This window comes from Gasterosteus aculeatus, chromosome 8, assembly GCF_964276395.1.
Source record: "Gasterosteus aculeatus chromosome 8, fGasAcu3.hap1.1, whole genome shotgun sequence".
In the NCBI taxonomy this organism is placed as follows: domain Eukaryota; kingdom Metazoa; phylum Chordata; class Actinopteri; order Perciformes; family Gasterosteidae; genus Gasterosteus; species Gasterosteus aculeatus.
Genome location: NC_135695.1, coordinates 12063110 through 12069547, shown reverse-complemented (window position 1 = coordinate 12069547; position 6438 = coordinate 12063110).

The window sequence follows — 6438 nt, the reverse complement described above, 5'->3', positions numbered from 1 at the left end:
GGGAAATTGTTATCTTCAAAATGGGTCAGTGTTACAACTGTTAAAGCGGCTGGATCTCAGCAAAAAAAAAGGCACACAAGAGAATTAGTTTACGTCTAGACTAGAAACAGGGGGAAGCCCAAAAATAAATGTAAATAAAATGGCCAGAACCTGGAGAAGTTGGTATAGGACGTGCTGTTGATAATGAAGCTTATAGCTTGTGATTTGAATTAATGAGACTGACTTTAACCATTAATCTTAATGAGAGCACAAGCTGATGAGCCAAACATTGGCTGGTGGCGATTGTTCGATTGGTTTGCCAGACAAGTTATCCATCACCGCTGAGCTCGAGCCAGAGCTTTTAATCTCATTGTAAAGTTCAACACAGAGAAGAAGAGACTGGAAACACGAGACTCTGTTCCTTAAAGGACTGTTAGAGTGCTTTTCTGTGCAGAATAAGACATTTGACGTATGCATTGTTTTAGTTAAACAGAAGAAGAGGAATGGTTGTTGTTGAACTGACAAAAAATAATCCGTATACCAAAACTATATCAACGAAAACAGAAAACTGTCAATTTGCCCAGTCAAACTGTTTGATTGACAGGTGGGCTCTGAGAAGTGCAGCACTAAAAGCGTAATGAAATTAGTTCTGTCACTGAAGGTGAAGCCATTGTAAAAATCGAATAAATCAGCGTATCTGTTTATGACATTTCAAATGAACATACAATTATTGCACACGCACGAGCCCTCACGGCTGTTTGGGAGTGTGTAAAGAGGAAGCGGCATCTCTATGGCAACCTGGGGAGTAAGAGGTCACTGTGTGTGACAACAAAGCTAATGTTATTTCCTCCTGCTGGGAGACAGCTCCGACTTGATGCCTATCGGCCCCTCCATCCGCCTATCCGTGATATTTTAGTACTCTGACGGGTTGCCTCTGCAGCTGTGCCCACATCTGGATTCACTTTCATGTCAAAATGTTCAATTCAAACAAACCTCTGTAGATATCTAATATTCTGACTGAAGAAACACGTAACAGAAACGCTTCAATCGTTGCTGTTGCGGGTGTGCAGGTCACTGCTTTGCTTTCTTTACTCTGAATTCTTTCAACATTATACGTGACCGTTTTCCTAATTTTCTCACAATTTGGAAATCCAGCTTCATGAACACTGATGCAAGACAGTACGACTAAGTACAATGGAAGACTAAAGACAAGTTTCTACCAAACCCAAGTAAATATTCAATAACTGCCCCCGGTTGACTTCTCTTTTAAGACCCGGGGTTATCGACTAGCTTCATCAATAGGGCTGAACATAATTCTCCTCTTGAATATAGAGCTGGTGAACCTGGCAATGGTCCCGTCTTTACAGCAATTCAGTTCTTTCAGACATGCATTTGGCGGAAAAATAGAGTAGAAACCGGGTGTTGAACTAAACTGGGAGACGAAGGCAAAACATGACAGGTCAAGTCAGGTTTGATCGAGCCACAATGGTAATAAGAAGTAAGATTTGTTGCGACGTTACGTTCCAGTGATATCGACCAGTTACCATGTTGGACGAAATATATGAGAGAAGATGATGAAATAGAAGCAAGAAGAGGAGAGAGGAAGAGGAGAGAGGAGTCAAGGCATGTAGGTGATGAGAGATCATGAATAAGCATCACGGAGCTTTCAGTAAGTGAAGCCGTTCATCAGGTTACCGGCTGCTCTTCATCACAAACGCACTTTTATCACTTAAGTGCAGACAGAGAACATCGGGTTAAGATTGAATAGACAAAGCGAGTCTCATCAATATCTATCAATGTTCGGGCCGGTATGCAACTTTCACCAATCGCAATGTACGTAGATCCTACATGATCAGTCAGTGGTAATCTGAGAAGTCAGGAGAAAGTTCTGATCCTACGCCAGGATCCTGTTTGTGGACTGTTGTCCAACGTCTTAATGTCCAATGTTATGCAGCACCCGACATGTTTAAATTGTATTTCCAACATACTTTGACAATATATGTTCCTGGTTCCTGAGATGGTTTGAAGATGAGCATTCACACAGACGTCAGGACCAAACAGCAGTGGCACTATGGCACCGACAAAGACAGGGTGCTTTGGACACCTTCCACCTAAGAAAGCTGACCAGGCCTGAAGCAGAACTGCTGTGGAAGTAAAGCCAGGTCACCGTGGTGGTGGATCAGTGCTTTTTACACTTGTATGAACACAATCTTTATAACGGTCAGATTGGACAACTCTGCAGTGCACGATTTACGTCCACTTACTAAGTTCAGTGTCAAGAGTAAAAAAAACGGTGCCATCGAGGGATTTTCATGCAGGAGGCTCGTCTGCGTCAAGACCTTTGAATCTGCCGTGCTTGCAGTGCGTGTGAGTGTTCCAGCTTGGCGTCGACAGATCCAATGAGAGTAAGGAAATCCTCTTGTGCCTGTAAAATCTTGTGTTGTCTAACCTAATGTCAGTCTTTCCCTAACCTAAACCATGCACCACGCTTGGATGTACCGATAGATAACTTTGCATTCAAACGTGTTTCACATGAAATTCACTGCATCAGCATTCTGTCACCCCCGACCTCACCTGCACCAATTCAGCACCAACCGGTTAACATGTTAGATAATGGCGTCGTCTAAAGGAAGCTGTGTTTCGTGCCACAGCTGCAGACTTTAGTTTCGTAGAATGAATGTCTAAATTGAAGGTCCCCCCCCTGTATGAATGCTCGATGGACAAAAGGGACGGACAATAGAGTCATAAGAGAGGGATTTAAGTTTCACAGCACTCAATGGGAGGTCACATGAACATTCATTTCTAAAGTTATTTTTTTATACACTTTCTTATCTGATGCGATATGTTTTATAAACAAAATTGGTATGAGGAAAAGATGCGAATGGAGGAGGAGCGAGGACAAGAGACCGGCATAGTGAGTGAGGTCTTTCAGGACAAACAATACCCAGTGACGGTGTATATTGTCCATTGTCACTGTGCATGGCAGTTTGATGCATCGCTCTGCTGGACCAAAGACAATTGTGGGAGCGCAGGCAGGCTGGCCTATCTGCATATCGATTACTTGTGGCGGCCATAAATACGGTTTAATGGAACTGTCAGTGTGTGCCATCGCATATTAACCGAGGCGGGGGCTCAGCTGCAGCTGGGTGCCGCCGACAAACAATACCGGCCACATGTGCATCCAGGTGGAGAACAGCAGGGCGTGGAGCCCGCGTTCTGATCAACATGTACTGACACAACGGCTGCGTGAGAAAGAGATTGACCTAATTTCACAAACTACACTATATTTCCTCCTCTGAATATAAAAATAAACCAAGCCACTTTATTTTTTTACCTCTGTATTGTAAGAGGCTTTTTAAGCTGCAACTTATGTATGTAATAATGCAATGTAATGTAATATGTTCTAAACTGTAAATACAGTAATGGAAAAAGCCCTAGAATAATATTAATGTAACTGATGTTTCCTCTGATCCCCCCAAATATAATACACCAATAAATGATACAACCAATAGCCTGCTGTAAAGGTGTTGTTGCTTTTTGTATTAAATCAATATCCATTTCATTTTTTGGTTACTATATTCCATGTTTGCATTAAGCATCTCACAACGTGAATCATTTAGACTACACAATCTCAGGTTTGACAGAGAGAAATTGACCGTAGCTTTCAAACATATCGTTCTTATAGTCTGCGGGCCTCGGTCTGTTGTTTCCAATGTAAAGAAATATGCACAATGGTTGTTAAACTGTTTAATAATCTGCTGCTTCATATTAACATCCGAGTTCTGTTTTACAGATATGCTATGATTTGTCCAAATAGGATGAAGAAATGCTAAAATTTGTCCTTTATCCCCCCACACTGACTACGGGTCCATACGAGTTGTAAGGTTAATGCCGCTCGCATTACTATTGGAAAAGAACATTTTTTTTGTTTGTTTTTAAAGTGACACAGGCTTTTCTGAGGAGAAAAAACGGTTTAATATAACTATACTGGAAACATTGCTTCCTGAAACAGGATTTGCTGTAAGGAGAGAGGGCCAAATGGTAATTTCACTGAGATAAGTTTAAACGGAGACACAACAATACTGACCTACAATGAGCAACAATACGGGAAACCATCAAGATCGAGGCTGAGGTGAAGAGATTTGATTCGGCATCAATATTCATCCGTCTTCTCTCCTCATTCCCCCAGAGTCTTCTCAAGGCCTCCATCAATTCACAGAGGCATAAATTCTAACCTCAGGCTGATGGAAGGCAGGCCGGGATCATGAGGGGAGGGTCATCGTAACAGGATGTTTCTTTAGGAAAAAGTTTTCCTCACACTTAAAACCACATATTTCTACAAAATGGATTGACGTTGGTCGACTATGACATTCACCATCTATTAGCGACTCCATCCTTTGTTTGTCACCTGGGGGACCATTTAGTCATTCTTATATATAGACAATCCTATTTTCACGTTATGTTTCTTATTATAAGTCAGCTGTTTGCACACAACTTGCCATAAAACGTCAGTATTTAATGTGTGACTGAAACAGAAAGCGTCCATTAGTAAACTCTGAATGGAGTCAAGCTGTTTGATCAGAGCAATATTGATCTTCAAATCAAACTATTTGCAAGAAAATGTCTTTGAAGTTGAGCGGGATGTCATTGCTTCTGATTTCGACCTGTGAAGCCCTTTTGGAATATTCCGTGGAATGAGAACGACACAAAATGTGGTGCTACTCTGAGTTAGTAGTAAGAAAGCTGCTAGTGTAACCAAGCGTGACGTATAAATCCAGAGGAGGGAGAGGAAGGGCTTTATTTGAGGTACGGGTTCTACTGGTGTGTGTGTGTGTGTGTGTGTGTGTGTGTGGCAGAACTGAGGGATTAGCAGGAGAATTGTCCTCACATTAATACAGCAGATAAGAGTCTCGACACAGGGATAAAAATAAAGGCGCCTCTTTTCTAAGACTGGATGACTTTGTACACCCTTGTTACCATATGCACAGTTCCTCACACATTAACCTCCTTAAAAACACCACACACCCTGTTAGAAGGCACACGTGGACGCACAAGCACACATGCATTAACATCCAGAGTCACAAAGCAGACAAAAGAAGAGAATGGAAAACAAAAAGACGTCTACTGGCCATCTGACATATGACGAGTAGAAGAAAGGAATCAAAACTATAAGTACTTTGAGTAGGTATAAGATGTTACGATGTTAAGTCCGTTCGGACCAGTGTGTACCATCCCCAGACTGACGGCCCGGTGGAGCGGCTGAATAGGACGTTAAAATCCATGATTCGTAAGTTCATTCACGACGATGAACGTAATTGGGATAAATGGCGCGATCCTCTGTTGTTTGCAGTACGGGAGGTTCCCCAGGCCTCCACGGGATTTTCTCCCTTGGAGCTGCTGTTTGGCAGGAGACCACGGGGGGTGCGGCGGGTGGGCGCGGTGTTGGAGTCCCTGAGGCAGGCCGGGGTCACCGCCAACCCAGGGAAATGTGCAGTTGGACGGAGGGAGGTACGGTATCTGGGGTACCACTTGGGCGGCGGGAGGGTGCGCCCGCAGGTAGACAAAACCGCAGCCATCGCGGCCCAAGACTAAAAAAGAGGTGAGGCAGTTTTTGGGGCTGGCGGGCTACTACAGAAGGTTCATCCCGGGCTTGACTGACCTGACCCGGAAAGGTGCCTCAGATCCGGTCCAATGGACGGAGCGGTGCCAGTGGGCGGTCGAGGGGGTGAAACGAGCTCTCTGTGGGGAACCACTGCTCCATACACCTGACTTCTCTCTCCCCTTTGTCTTGCAGACTGATGCGTCGAACAGAGGGCTTGGGGCCGTTTTGTCCCAGCAGGTGCAGCCGGAAGCTGTCGGAGAGAGAGGCCAGGTACAGTACGGTCGAGAAGGAGTGCCTGGCCATCCGGTGGGCAGTCGACTCCCTGCGGTATTACCTCCTGGGACGCCAGTTCACTCTCTGTTCGGACCACGCCCCGCTGCAGTGGCTCCACCGCATGAAGGATCACAACGCCCGGATCACTCGGTGGTATCTGGCTCTACAGCCTTTTAACTTCAAGGTGGTCCATAGGCCGGGGGCGCAGATGGTCGTAGCGGACTTCCTTTCCCGCCCTCAGGAGGGAGGGGGGGGAGTCGGGCGGTGGGGGTATGTGGTGACGGGGTGAGGTTAGCTCAGCTGCAGGGGGGGGGTGCGGGGGAGTGGTTCGGGGGACGGTGCCGGCAGGTGAGTAAGAAACACAGGTGGAAGTAATGTGAACTGATTGTCTCCCTGTGAAAACAGGGAGCAACAGGGATCCGGAGGGCGGTTGCTTGGAGAGCGGAGCAGTGCGGAGCCGCGCAGAGCGAAGCCGAGCAACACTACGTCGTGCGAACTAAATCCTGCTCATTGTGACCACGAGAAATAAAAAGGCATCTCATCTAGTGTGTGTCCGTGCATTCTTAAACGGAACCCGTCGGCGG